General features: G+C 40.0%; 2 long non-coding RNA genes across 2 annotated transcripts; one reads left to right on the top strand and one right to left on the bottom strand.

The window, feature by feature from the left end:
* Positions 1-887: 887 nt before the first annotated feature.
* LOC127506563 (uncharacterized) lies at positions 888-2,996 on the top strand. Its single transcript, XR_007928022.1, has 2 exons — positions 888-1,123; positions 2,502-2,996. It is a non-coding gene; the product is annotated as an uncharacterized LOC127506563 (long non-coding RNA).
* An 8,394-nt stretch (positions 2,997-11,390) lies between these two features.
* LOC127506579 (uncharacterized) lies at positions 11,391-13,771 on the bottom strand. Its single transcript, XR_007928042.1, has 3 exons — positions 13,583-13,771; positions 13,004-13,436; positions 11,391-12,183 (listed from the first exon to the last, which is right to left on the bottom strand). It is a non-coding gene; the product is annotated as an uncharacterized LOC127506579 (long non-coding RNA).
* Between the last annotated feature and the right edge of the window lie 988 nt (positions 13,772-14,759).

The raw sequence follows: 14,759 nt of genomic DNA, 5'->3' as shown, positions 1-14,759 counted from the left end.
GTGGAAACGTCTCTATTTATAATCTTTAAGCTAAAGTGACATCCAATAATTTCCTCAGTGCATAACTTACATTTCACAGACATTTTCTCCATCTGTAATGTTAGAAAGTCAAGAAAATATTTCCATTTTGCTGTCCAGGAGTGGAAGCACAAACTTCCGTGAACGAGCGCCGCCGTGCGCATGCGCGCCAAACAGACGGAGCGCAATAATTCTGACTAAAATATACATTTACCTAAAATATTTGTTGTTGATTATTTGTTTTTGTTTGCGAACATAAATGTGGCATATGTAGAATTTCGAACCTACACCTAAGTGTATTTTTATGATAGCATAACTGTAAAGTGATTATTGTAGGGTAATCATAATAGATTAATAATTAGTCTGTGCTTTTTTTATTTTCAGTTTTAGTTTAGTGAATGTAACTTCTGCTTTAAAAAGCATTATTTTGTTTTTAGACTGTAGTGTCACAATGTTAGGATGTAGACCTCATGTAATTTGACCCCTTTTTTGCGCATAATATAACATAGACTACATGGTTACATTCATGTTTGTTTTCATAGCCTTCAATACGAACATTGTTTGTAGGAAAATATTGGGCAGGATATGAAATAAAAAAAAAATATTATTTTTATTACAAATTTTATATCGCCCAGCCCTATGGCATGCTTTAAATACTGAATTTTCCATGTTTTAGATAAGCAGTAGTGATACATTACATCACATTATTTAACAATTAGCCCATTCTGCATCTCTAGGCTAATTCTTTTTTTTTTTCTTTTCTTTTTTTCTTTGTGCCCCCCCAAAAAAATTTAGCACCAGCCACCACTGTTGGTGACCACTGCTTTAAATGATCATGAAAATAATTAAACTGTTTTTCAAGCAATAACAAACATTTTGTGTGAAAGAGTTTGTTTTTTTCTTTTTGAGAATCATTTAGTCCAAACTGAATGTTTGAGTGTTGAGAAGATCTGAGTTTCTTCTAATATCAGTGTGTTGAAGTGTTGTTTCTCTCTCTCTGCTGGAGTTTGTGTTCACTCGAGTGGAATAGAGGTTTTTGTACGACCGTTTCATTAGATTGTATCACTGTGGTGGACTTTCGGTGGAGGAACTAAACTGGTGCTCGGTAAGTCCTTTAAATTACATATTTAAAAATATATACAATTTAGATTTCAGAAAGTGTTTTACAGCTGAAACAAGAACAACATTTTTAAAGAATAATAATTATTAGATTTCGGTGAGACTTTACTTGAAGCCTTAAAGGTATTCATAATGTACATTATAATGCCTTATATCTTTTCATAAATAATTGTACCCAAAGTTGCATTATAATATTTGCAAATTTCTTGCAAATCTCTACATCTGAAATTGGTTGTTTGTCATGTTTTTTAAAACATTATACATTCTAAAGGTGTAACAATTAATAGAACCGTACAAAAAAAAAAAAAAAAAAAAAAATGTTGAGCTAACTTAATAATAATAATAATAATAATAATAATAATAAAGCAACCTATCCGGATTTAACTTTTTACTTTTACTTTTTACTAACTAATTTGCTCCAGTTAAAATCAACATGAAAACTTTTGTTCATCTTAATGAGTAGCAGGTAGTTTTTTGAACTGAAGACGTCTTGTCAAGACAACTAAAGTATATTTAGCATTTATCAATGCGAGCAGCTAATCCTTGTTTTTTCATCTCCATGTTTTATTTTCAAAGCTAGCTAAGTTGAAAAAAAAAAAAAAAAAAAGAGGTAATTATTATTAAAAAAGGATTATTGCTTTACATTTGCTGGCTTGATTTATGCTGCTGCTGTTGTTTTTGTTGTCAGTTATTCTGCTGTCATATGGTTCAGAGTTCATATTTTTACTGGATTATAATTGTTGATCATCACCATGTTTGAGATTTGTGTGTTGAGGTATATGTTTTTCTCACTGCAACTTTTGCAACTTGTTTGCCTGGGTGAAATTGGGTAAAATGTGTGCCTCTAGTTTTAAGAGGCAAATGATGTTCATGTCGTGTAGCTTTGACAATAAAACATGGAGATGAAAAAACAAGCAGTGCATTGCTAAATATTCTTTGACAAGAAGTTAAAAATACTACCTGTTACTCATTACATATTAGATATTATCAGAAACAAAAGTTTTTACATTGATTTTAACTGGAGCAAATTAGCTGAATGCGATAGGTTGCCTTATTTTTTAACAGTGAAACTGTAGTTACAATTATTCATGAGATCATACATGATTATAATGTGTATAACAATGCTTAATTAATACATTAAAATACTTTTATAATGCATTGTGTATAAAGGCTTCAAGTAAAGTGTTACTGATATTGTTTTATAATTATTCAATCTAAAACAATGATATTGTCATGTATATTCATTCAGAAGAACAGCATTATTCCTTTAAAAAAAATCTACACATATTTACATAATGTATCTCACTATGAGTTTAATCTGTTTTTCTTTGTGTTTGTGAATGTGTTGTGTTTGTCTCCTGCAGCTGGTCCCACAGTGAAGCCCTCAGTGTCTCTGCTGCCGCCCTCTTCTCTGCAGATCTCTGGAGACTCAGCCGCACTGCTCTGCCTGCTCAGCTCTTACTCTCCACAGGGGGCGCTGGTGAGCTGGACACTGGACGGGTCAGAGGTCACCGAGGGGGTCGTGACCAGCGCAGAGAGCCAGCGGGACGGCCGCTACAGCCGCAGTAGCGTCCTGACCCTCAGCAAAGCACGCTGGGAAAAGGGAGAGGTGTACGTCTGCAGAGTAACACATGATGGAGCTCCTCATGAGGTCTCGTTCCACAAGAGCTCTGAGTGCTGATGTTTCTCTCCTGAAGATGAGCCGTATCTGAGTGTCCTGTGTCAGGCAGGATTCACATGAGTCTAGTGCTGCAGCTGTAGTGATTTACAACTCAATACTGAAAGAGAGCTGGCGTGTCAAAGCACTGTGTGATCTTTCAATCTGCTGTAACATTCAATAAAGCTTCTCAACAAGTTCACTTTGTGTCTGACAACATCATTCAACTAACAGATGAAGATGCAGGTGCTTTTCACAAGCTTGATGTAAATGTCAAATAAAGCTCTTGGGGTTTGAACATGGTCTCTGGAGACAGAGCTGCTCTATTCTGAGAGGATCAGAATCACTCCACCCTGACAATGCAAATGGGCTTTTCAGTCTCACTGTTTGATTGGTCACATGATCTGGACTGGAACACACCAGTTTCACTTCTGCTGAAAATGTGGTGATGAAAATATATATGAAAATGTCATGAAAATCACAACTAAAACTAGTCATGTTTGTTGGTTGATGAAGAAGAGCTCTTGATCATGTCATGTTCAGTTCATAGAGCTATAAACACATTCAGAGCAGTGAAGCATGTGCCGCTCATGTAAAACACCCTCTGAATGCAAAAGACAGAAGAGAGATCAGGACGATATACATTCAGAGTCCAATAGTTTTACTGACAGGGTTAAAAGAAAGGCTTTACATCGCCAAAGCACAGTAACAGTAAATATACAGAGTCAGATACACATTTACACATCATTCTCTACAGGACACAACTGAATGATTCCTGCTGTATCAGTAGTCAATGATCTTGCTGCTCAACATTCAAACACTTGTCTATTGTTTGCTGTAGCAGTGCAGTGTACTTTCAGAAACCCTCCACCTCCCCCAGCTCCACCTGTCCAGATCTGCTATGGGGTGATTCATGTTTGCTCGTACAGCAGCAGCATGTTGTGTGTGTTTTGGCAGTGGAAAGTTCTGTACTCTACAGCAGATATAATCAACAGCAGCAGACCAAACACATTAACATTGTCATATTCATTACCACGACAAACTCTCCAAGAATTGTCATGTCAGAAATCTAGTTCAGTCATGAAACTGAAGATGGCACAGGCTTCGATCGGTCCTTTACATGCAGTCTGTAAGCAATCACATCAATACCTAATGACTCAGGCTGATTGGTCTCTGCTGATCCTGCAGCCAATGAGATCCCTTGCTCAACATTTAATAGTCTGGTTCAGTGTTTGCTGTAGGCTAGTCCTGCAGCGCTATAAGAGTTCCTCAGAAATTCAGAGACTTAAGGTAAGTCAACAATGTTTTACCATTCCAGATACAATGTTACAAACAAAATGCAAATGTTTTATTAGGGCCCGAGCACCGATGGTGTGAGGACCCTATTGTAATTGCTCAACCAATTATTCTTATTCTCTGAAATAAATCGCATTTTTGAGGGCCTAAACGTGCTCGAAAACTCATGAAACTTTGCACACGCGTCAGAAGTGGTGAAAATTTACATCTGATATGAGTTTCAGAATTAGGTGTGGCACAATGGCTCGATAGCGCCACCTACAAAATTTCAATTAAGCACCCTTCGTGCTATGTTTCACGTACAGTTATGAAATTTGGTAGACAGATGTAACAGCCCAATACCTACAAAAAAGCCACCGGGTGCAAAATCTGAAAACCCAACAGGAAGTGAGATATTTTGAATTTTCTCTGCTAAATTTTGGCAGTCTGATGTATCAATGAATATAAAGCCAAACATACACATGTTCAAAATGTTTGCTGTAGTGATGAGAGAAATTACGTTTTTGAAAACTTTTTTATTATTATTATTAATTATTGATGATTATTAATTATTAATAAATCGGTTGACGAGCATAGTTCCTGCATGTGTGCTGGGTCAGGACTATCCTCGTTCATGTCCGTGGCATGTACAGCAGAGACAGCCTGTCCAACAGCATTAAGTTCTTGTTATCAGGGACGACGTGAACCGACAGGCTTTAGATGGGAGTCTCAATCGTTCTGTTGGCACAGATGCAATCACTCGACCTGGATAACATCAGAGTATTATAATTTAGCAGAGGGATTTCTTTTAAGTTATAAAGCATAGCTTTAATTTACCAATTATGTTTTCAAAAAGAATATTAAAGAATATTACAAAACATGCAGTAGAAGAGTAATAATGCAAACAAATGTTAATAAAAAGGTTTAAATACAAACACTTTTCTCTCTTTGCTGTGGAAGTTCAGTATAAGAGGAAATGTCAGGCATCTTAGGGGGGCACTGCAGTATTGATCTGGTGAAGGAGGAGGCCATCGAGTAAAAAAGGTTGAGAAACACTACACTAGTGTCATCACATCGACACAACGTCAAAGTGACTGACAGATAGGGAACTCAGTTATGTAACAGACACGCCATCTAGTGATGAAGCATGGAAGTGCAATTAAAGTGACGGACTTTCCTGCAGTTAGATAGTACATTGTAGTGGCAAGTTTTGCAGGGCCAAGCACCACTAACATTTATATAATATACAGATTATGTTACATGCTTAGTACATCCAAATAAATAAATAATGTTTCTGAAAGGTTTGATACAACATTGTGTTGTTTGTGATCCTCCATCAGCAGCTGCAGTATCTCTCAGCTGTATCAGTGCATCACTGTGACGTCTGACTGACCAAGGTTTTTGTACCACTCTTTATCACTGTGTGAACACATATTGACTGTTTGGATAGTGGAAACTCTGACAGTAATAATCTCCTGTATCTTCAGTCTGGACTCTGTTGTGTATTGAAGTATTAAACACCAGACCGGAGTGGTTCCTTCGATGCTCTTTTATTTAACACATGCCAAACTTGTCTTTCTAGAACATATCACCTCTCGTTCTCTTTTCCAAGCAGCACTTCAACACTTCAACATTCCATGGCCACCTTGTGGTTAACTATGAACACAACATTTCCCCTCTTACTTGAAAGATTCTTCATATCACAGATTAGTATTCAAAACAAAGTTACTCTTGTAAGGTAACAAAATCACGTAAAATTACTGTGTACTTGTTAATAACTCACAACAACTTAACCAATGTAACTGACCTTGTTTTACTCTTTCTAATGCACAGTTTTAAGTATTTAAGCAATTACAACTGTTCACAAGCTCACGACATAACCAAAACAAAGATGCATGTTTTCTTTACTTTTTTTTTTCTTTCATGCATGTACAACTTCACTTCACTTCACTTTAAATCATATTCCTTCAACCACGTTGGCATTCTACGCACTCTACTACTTTTCCTGAGATTAAATGTCACTGGTGCTTGCAAGTTCTCATTCTGTGTGGTAACAGGGGCTGTAAAGCGAGCTAGTTTCGATACATTCCATTTCTTTTTGTCACTCAGAACGAAAGTACTCTTTCCGATTTGTTGCTCAATGTTCAGTGGTGGTGAGAACTGAGAAACACCCTTCTTCACATGCCCAGGTTGTTTCACTCTCACCTGGTCTCCTGGTTTGAAAGTGTGGTACTTGGTACGTCTTTTGTCAGTGTACTCTTTACTCTTGCACTGTTTGTTACTCACAGTCTCTTTCACTCTAGCACATTTGTCGCTTTTGGGGCCAACAGGAAAAACATTCAGCTTTGTACGCATTTTGCGATGATGGAGAAGCTCAGAATGTGAAACGGCTGTAGTACTGTGAGGGGTAGCTCTGTAGCTTTGCAAGAACTCAGTCACTGCATGTTTCCATGGTTTCCCCATCTGTTCCGCAGAGAGGATGCATTCTTTCAGGACTCTGTTCCACCTCTCCACAGCCCCATTGCATTGTGGAAAATAGACCGTACTACGCATGTGACTTATTCCTCTCTCCTTTAAGAATGCTGCAAACACACTGGAGAGGAATTGAGGCCCGTTATCAGTCACAACACACTGTGGATTTCCCTCTCTACTGAAAACTGATTGGAGGAATGATGTGACCACCTCAGCAGTGACATTCTGAGAAAATGCTACCTCAGGCCACTTACTATAGTAATCCACCAGACAAATGGCAAAACGGCAATCAGAAGGTCCTCTCTCGAAAGGTCCAACGATATCGATCGCTAGTTTCTGCCATGGTCCAGATGGCAGGCTGACAGGCTGAAGCGGAGCCGGTGCTGTTTTAGCCAATTTGTCATTCAATTGGCACGTTAAGCAGGAAGAGACAGCCGACTGTACTTGAGCATCCATCTGAGGCCACCAGAATAATTCACGCAGCCTCTGTTTCGTCTGGACAATTCCTTGGTGTGTCTCATGTGCTAGGCTTATCGTCTTAGAGTGCAATGTAGAAGGAACAAGAACACGATGTTCACCTCTCCTCACTAGCACACCATCCACACACAGTTCATCACGAATGCGAAAGAAGGGCACCAGAACAGGATCCAGGTCACAGCATTTTTTCGGCCAGCCCTGCCCGATTCGCAAGCGCAGCTGGGTTAACTCAGGACAAGCTTCCGAAGCAGCCATGAAATCCTCGACAGACAATGTAGGCAGTCCAGTAACGAAAGCAACCATCTCTGGTTCCACAGCAGCACTATCATTTCCTGTCGGTAATGGCAGCCTGGATAGACAATCTGCAGCACAATTAAGACGTCCAGGTCGGTAGATGACGTCATATGTGTAGCAAAGCAAGCGTGCCGACCACCGGGCGACCCGCATACCGGCCCGGCCAATGCCTTTGGTTGCCAATAGTGTAGTGAGCGCACAATGATCAGTTCTGAGCGTAAAGTGTCGACCCCACAAATACGGCCGCCATTTTTCTACGGCCCAGACACAAGCCAACGCCACCTTCTCGACCGTAGAATATTTCCTTTCGGCAGCAGTAAGGGTTCTAGAAGAAAACGCTACAGTTCTCTCTACACGGTCTGGGTGTATTTGTGTCAAACCCCCCCCCAATCCATAGTCAGAAGCGTCAGTCGACACTATAGTGGGGAGGGAAGGGTCAAACAACGCAAGCACCTGACTTCCAGAAAGCAGTTCTTTCAGCTCTTTGAAGCTGCGTTCAGCAGACACAGTCCATTCAAATTTAGAAGTTGACGCATCTCTAAGTAGCGCACGCAACGGCTCAGCAACAGAAGCGAAGTTCGGCAAGAACTTGCTGTACCATGAAATCAGTCCCAGAAATGAGCGCAAGGAAGCAACATCGTGTGGCGCAGGAGCCTCAATGATCGCGGACTTGTGTTCCTCATCTGGGAAAATTCCATGTTTGGAAATGACATGTCCAAGGAATTTTAAGGATGACTGGCTGAACGTACACTTGTCCCAGTTCAGTTGTAGTCCTGCGTCTGACAAGCGCTGCATGACTGAGCGCAGCGTCGCATCATGACTTTCCTGGGTGGCACCGTATACTATAATATCATCCAGGTAGTTCCTCACCCCACGTATGCCTTTCAGGACAGTTTCCATCATTTTTTGAAACGCAGATGGCGCGGAAGCAAGGCCATATGGAACCCGGCAGTACCTGAAGAGACCATCATGCGTAATAAACGCGGTGATGTCCTGGCACTCCTCGTGTAAGGTAAGCTGATGGTAAGCAGCCGCTAAGTCAATTGTAGTGAACACTGATGTGCCTCTTAAGTCACTCAACAGTTCGTCCATATGCGGCAGAGGGTGGCTGTCAACAATTTACCTCCTTTCTTCGTGGTGACAACAATAGGCGAAATCCATGGGGAAGAATCTATTTTCTCAATTATGCCATTTTGCAGTAATGAGTCCAGTTCTGCAGAAACAGCTTGTCGAACGGAGAATGGAAGTCGACGAAGCTTCTGTCGAACTGGAGTAGCATCAGGTTTGACTGTAGGCTTATGAACAAAGCCTTTCACGCACCCCACAGAAGCATCTTGAGCAGAAATAGTTTCACCAACGAGTGCATGTAGGTCGTTAGGGGCAGTAACAGTACCAAAGTGAAAAGAACAGTTCAAGGCTCGAATTAGGTCCATGCCCATCAAAGCAGAGCCACCTTTCACAACGTAAAAACAAGCGGTGGTTACCTTTTCATTCAGTGAAACGTCCGCATGTAAACATCCTAGTACGGGGATATCCTCTTTCATGTACGTAACCAGTTTCACTTTGGGAGCAGTAAGTGAACAATCCGAAAAGTGTCGTTTGTACACAGCCACAGGCAGGATTGACACTGAAGAGCCTGTGTCCACGACTAATTCAGTCTCAATAGAAGCACCATTTGCCGTTGTAACATGAACATTGCACAAAAGTTTGTCTGCAGAGGTATTTACAGTATCAGTCAAAAGAACAACCACGTCCGGGACCACTTCCCGAACGTCCTTAGAAGAACGGCAAACTTTAGAAAAATGTCCGGTCTTACCACAAGTACGGCATTTGGCTCGAGCAGCTGGGCAATTGGCAGCATTAGCGAGGTGATTTGTAGCTCCGCAACGGTAACACGCGCGATTTGCGCGCCGTGTAGTATCAGCCACAGATTTTGCTCCGTTAGAATGTGCATCACGCTTCTTCCGATGAAAGGGTTTAGAAGCTACGGCCTGAACTGCACTTTGTGCCGTGAGCACGTCCGAATTAGAGAGCGCTTGTTCCACCTGACATGCAATAACAATAGCGGTGTCAAGTGTCAATGATGGTTCAAGCAGGAGTCTGTCTCGCACTGCTGGAGCATACGATCGTTCGACCAGCTGATCGCGCAGCATTTCACTTTCCATGTCACCATAAGCACATGATGAAGATAAGTCCCGCAAAGCAGACAGGAACTGTGAAATGGTCTCATCAGCGCGTTGAGAACACTGGCGGAAGCAATGTCGAGCGACCACAACATTCACCTTTGGGACAAAATGATCCTCCAACGCTGACATTGCCTCTGCAAATGTAGTTCCAGTATTAGGAAACGTGTAAAACAGCCTCTGGCCTTCAGTCCCCAAACTGTGTAGTAGAATAGCACGTTTCCTGGCATCCGGCCATGAGTCTCCTGTAGCATTAATAGCAAGCAAGTAATTTTCGAACATTTTTCGCCAGGTAGCAAAAGGAATCGCAGGCTCTCCACTGCATGGCAGAAAAGATGCAGGCGTAGGCACGGAAACCATCGTCGCCAATTGTTGTGTATTGAAGTATTAAACACCAGACCGGAGTGGTTCCTTCGATGCTCTTTTATTTAACACCTGCCAAACTTGTCTTTCTAGAACATATCACCTCTCGTTCTCTTTTCCAAGCAGCACTTCAACACTTCAACATTCCACTGCCACCTTGTGGTTAACTATGAACACAACACTCATGTTGAGAGAAATAAAGTGCAGAGGTGTTGTGTGTGAATGATGGTTATTGTATAGACTAAATGTGAATATGCATTTACTCTTCTCACTTACACAAAATCAGAGTCAGTATTCCTCAAAATGAATAAAAACAGTGAAATGCAATATTGAAATGTATTTATTTTTAATTTTTTTTGCTGAAGTAAGAGTGTTGAACTTTCTTCTCCTGCATCCTATTCTTCTGCAATCCAGAATGGCAGCACAGCCTAAAGGTTTGTCTGAGCTGCGCCCTCTACTGTACAGCTGGGAATTTGCATTTCCTTCAGCCTGAGGCTTATTCATTTCACTTTTGGTGTGAAATGAAACTTTTTTGTTGTTATTAAAAACAAGCAAGCCCAGCCCAGGTGAGAAAAAGTAACACAAAAGTAATGTAATGCATTACTTTCCACAATTAGTCACTTTTTTAGGGAGTAACGCAATATTGTAATGCTGAGGATGTGCAGATGAACGTCCATCTCTGTGTCCACATTCAGTCATGTGACCAGTTTGACTGACAGTTTGACTCTGGCTTTAATAACACAACTGTGATTGGTTTATTTATCATCAGCACTGAGAAATTTATGAGGAATCATGTGACCAAGTCTCTGCTACATAATGTGAAATTTACATACATACTATTTACTATATCAGAAAAATATTGTGACAAGCAGGGCGGGGCGAGAGCCGTGAGAGAACAGCACCAGGCCGGTGGACTGATTGCTAAGGAGCGTCACCTTCACACTGCACCGATCTCGTATCTCTCACGGAGGAGCGACGACAGTGAAGGATGAGAGAGGACCAGGCCTGGACTTTATGTTATGCTTTATTTATGTTTGTGTTTGTTCATTTTACTTTCGTTTTGTATTTGTTTATTTTGTATTAAAGTAATGTTGAACGTTTGCCGGTTCCCACCCTCCTTCTTCCCACAACAATGAACTGTTACAAATATCTATGAACTTTAAGGGAGTTAACTAGTTAGCTGAGGTTCGGGAGCGGGGCCGCGCCTCAACCAATCACCTGACTTCTCAAATCCTACAGTACTGTTTGTCTTGTTCTCTTGAACCCTCCCTTCCCCTCCCTCTCTCTCATCCATTCAACCATCCTTATCATCCCCTCTTCTCTTCCTTTCCAGGTTGTATCGGGGTCCTAATCACTCAGATCAACCTGACTATCATCCCTTTCCCTTCCCCTTCATCCTCTCCCTATTCATCCCTAACTTTCTTCAGAAAATAATTCTCCAACATTCATGGTTGTGGTGTGGTCATATTAAAATCACACTTTCAAACTCCAAAAATTACAAACAAAAAAAGTTGAATGAATGAATGATCATGTGTATCTCAGCAAGTTTTTATCAGATGTGCTTCAGTAATTTCCACAGTCGCTTTGGGATCATGCAGGTTTTCCTGAACTTTGGTGTGTATTACAAGGGACAAGAGAAGAAAAAGGAAGAAAAGGATATGAAACAGATAAACAGTTCATTGTTCTGTATTGGGGTAAAACACAACTGCATCTAGCAGAAACAAACACATCCTTACTGTAATGTGGGCGACAAACCCCGCTGTTAACAAACACTAAACCTGCGACTGCTTCATCTCCATTTATAACCTGATCTCCAGTAATTATTTGAGTCATACACGACTGTTTCTTCAACATCAAACTTTTTAAAATGTGAAATGGGTTTATTTATTTATTGTTCCTTTTAGTAATAACAAGGTCTTATTGAACTTTCCCAGTGTATCTCCAGAAACAAGAGAAGCAGTGGATTCCAGTAACATGAAGCTCCTGTGAGGACGCTGAACATCTGCTGATGGAGCTGCTCTATTCTGAGAGGAACAGAATCACCTGATGATCAAATATGAGTTTCACTGTCCACACTTTATTCTCTGAAATGAGTCAGAAGAGTTGGACTAATGGAGAGATGAGGTTTGTTCATGTTCATCAGTTTATAATGAAACACTGTCAGTGTCTGAAGCCTCTGGACTGCTGAGATCGTCCTTGACTCGGTTAGAGAGTAAGAGCTCCAAGAGTTCAATCCACAAAACTATTAATGATACGCTGGATTCAGAAAACAGGTCACGTCTGTGAGCAGTTGTGTTTGTATGAATGAATGAGGGTGAGTGTGGTCTGAAACAATGACAAATTATGTAAATTAGACACAAATATGAACAATCCTTCTGTTAAACTGTTACAGATATTAAACATTTCCCATCATAAACATAAATGAATAAATGAATCAACCATCATGTGAACTTCACTGACACTTCCACATATATCATGTAGTGTGACAAAGTAATCTTAATCTGAAATCACATACTCTCTTCAGTAGGCACTTATTTTGATCAATTACTTCACGATCGCTAAAAAAGTATGTTCTGTATAGTATGAGTGTGTATGAATGTAATCTGGACGTACTACATCTGCCATGTTGTCATTATCTTCAGTATTACTCAGAAGTCTTTCAAATATAATTAATTCGAAGTGATGGTGCTTTATGTAACGTTGTCTAGCGTACGATCCTGTTTGACATTTGTGCTGGCTACTGTTTACAGGCCACCAGGACACCATACAGACTTTATCAGAGAAAAAATCAGACTGTGAATTCAGACATACTTCTGTTGTAACATACTGTTTTTCGCCTACTATATAGAGAATGTGAAGAATGATTTTGGATGCAGCCACAGTCTTAAAGGAAAGGTGTGTAGACCTCAGTTATGTAAAAGACATGTGACCCTCTAGTGGTGAAGTATGGAAGTCCAATTAAAGGGATTGACTTTCCTACAGTAAATAATACAGATAATATTGTAGTGTAAAGTTTTGCAGGTACGAGCACCACTCACATATTCTCCAGATTTTAGTCCAGTTTAGTATAAGGGATATAAGATTGTATGTTACATGTTTATTAAATACATCATAATAAATAAAGTTTCTGAAAGGTTTGATTCACCATTGTGTTGTTTGTGATCCTCCATCAGCAGCTGCAGTATCTCTCAGCTGTATCAGTGCATCACTGTGACGTCTGACTGACCGAGGTTTTTGTACCACTCTTTATCACTGTGTGAACACACCACCACTGCTGTGGTAACTCTGACAGTAGTAATCTCCGGTATCTTCAGTCTGGACTCCACTGATGGTCAGAGTGAAATCAGTTCTGGATCCACTGCCACTGAATCTAGATGGAGTTCCTGACTGGAGGCTGTTCACTCTATAAATCAGGAGTTTAGGAGCTTCTCCAGGTTTCTGTAAGTACCAGGACAGACAGGGTGTAGGACTACAGCCTGTTAAAGGAGTGCTGGCGCTGCATCTCATCACAACAGTTTCTCCTGGTGTGACTGTATGAACTACAGGAGTTTGAGTAACTGTGATCTGTCCACTGGAGCCTGAAAGAGAAATGAATAGGATTTAAATTAAAAGTACATCAAGAAAATAGAAAAATCATGTGTCATATTAGAAATAGATGTCATATTCATAAAATATAAAACTTTAGTATTTTTAGTTATAAGCAAGTCAGAGTTTCACTGTATACCTGATATACAGATCAATGTCCAGATGAAGAAGGTGATTTTGTTCATTGTTGTTCTTTTGTCTTGTGTGATGATGAAGATTGTGTTCTGTTCTGCTCTCAGTCATGAAGTGTTAAACTCACAGCACTATAAACACTCTCAGAGCACTGAAGCATGTGTGACAATGCAAAGTGACTCTCTCTATTTAAATCATGTTCTCTTGTGCTTTGGAGGAATGTAGCCGTTTTCACAACTCATGAAATATATTTCTTTAAACAGTGTTATATCAGCACATGATAAAAGAATGAATGAGAAATATAGGATATTGTCACATGTATAAACGATCCAAAAAGAGCAGAATGCACAATGAAGATACCTTCAATGAAACAAACATTACTTCAGTAGAAGATGAAGAACAGAGGAGAACTCAGGGTTTAAATACACAGAGGAAGAGAATTAACTGAAACAGAACAGGGCCGTATTTATCAAGAATTGACTTAAGAGTAAAACAATTCTTGACTCAAAGCTGCGCTTAAAACTTAGTTATCAAGCACGAACACAAGCATGTAATCCGCTATTGTTGTTGTTGTTGCTGTTACGTGACGTAGCGATGTCTGACTAGGGTCGAGACGTGGGGGGATGACATCATTGTTTCACTAAATATACGGATTGGCTGTTCACACAAAAACACAAGGGTGCCAAGATGCCGGATCCGTCTGGACAAAACGCTGATGCAATACAACATTTTTTTACATATACAGCTAAACACGTCTGGTATTTATCAATATGGATGTGAGCGGTGGATACGATCAAATCTCGTGTCAGGTCTCAGCTCGTGTACGCAAGTTTTTGAGTTCGTGTGAACTATGTGAGCGTAGGGTGACCAGATTTCTCATGGTGGAATATGGGACGGGTGAGCAAGGGGTGGCCAATATGACCATATTTTTATTTCACTATATATATATATATATATATATATATATATATATATACACACACAAACAAATTACAAACAATACAACAAATACGATAGAGATACAAATTAAATAAACTTGTTTACAGTGGGTTTATTTACCATGTATAAATGTATTTAACATGTTGTTTTATTAACATTAATGATAGACAAATATTTAATTAGGCTACTGTCCCTTTAAGACCGAATCCATGGATGTAATATTTAATATACTGACACATATCCTG

The sequence above is a fragment of the Ctenopharyngodon idella genome, chromosome 24, assembly GCF_019924925.1.
Source record: "Ctenopharyngodon idella isolate HZGC_01 chromosome 24, HZGC01, whole genome shotgun sequence".
Classification (NCBI taxonomy): domain Eukaryota; kingdom Metazoa; phylum Chordata; class Actinopteri; order Cypriniformes; family Xenocyprididae; genus Ctenopharyngodon; species Ctenopharyngodon idella.
This window is presented reverse-complemented; position numbering and strand designations above follow the sequence as displayed.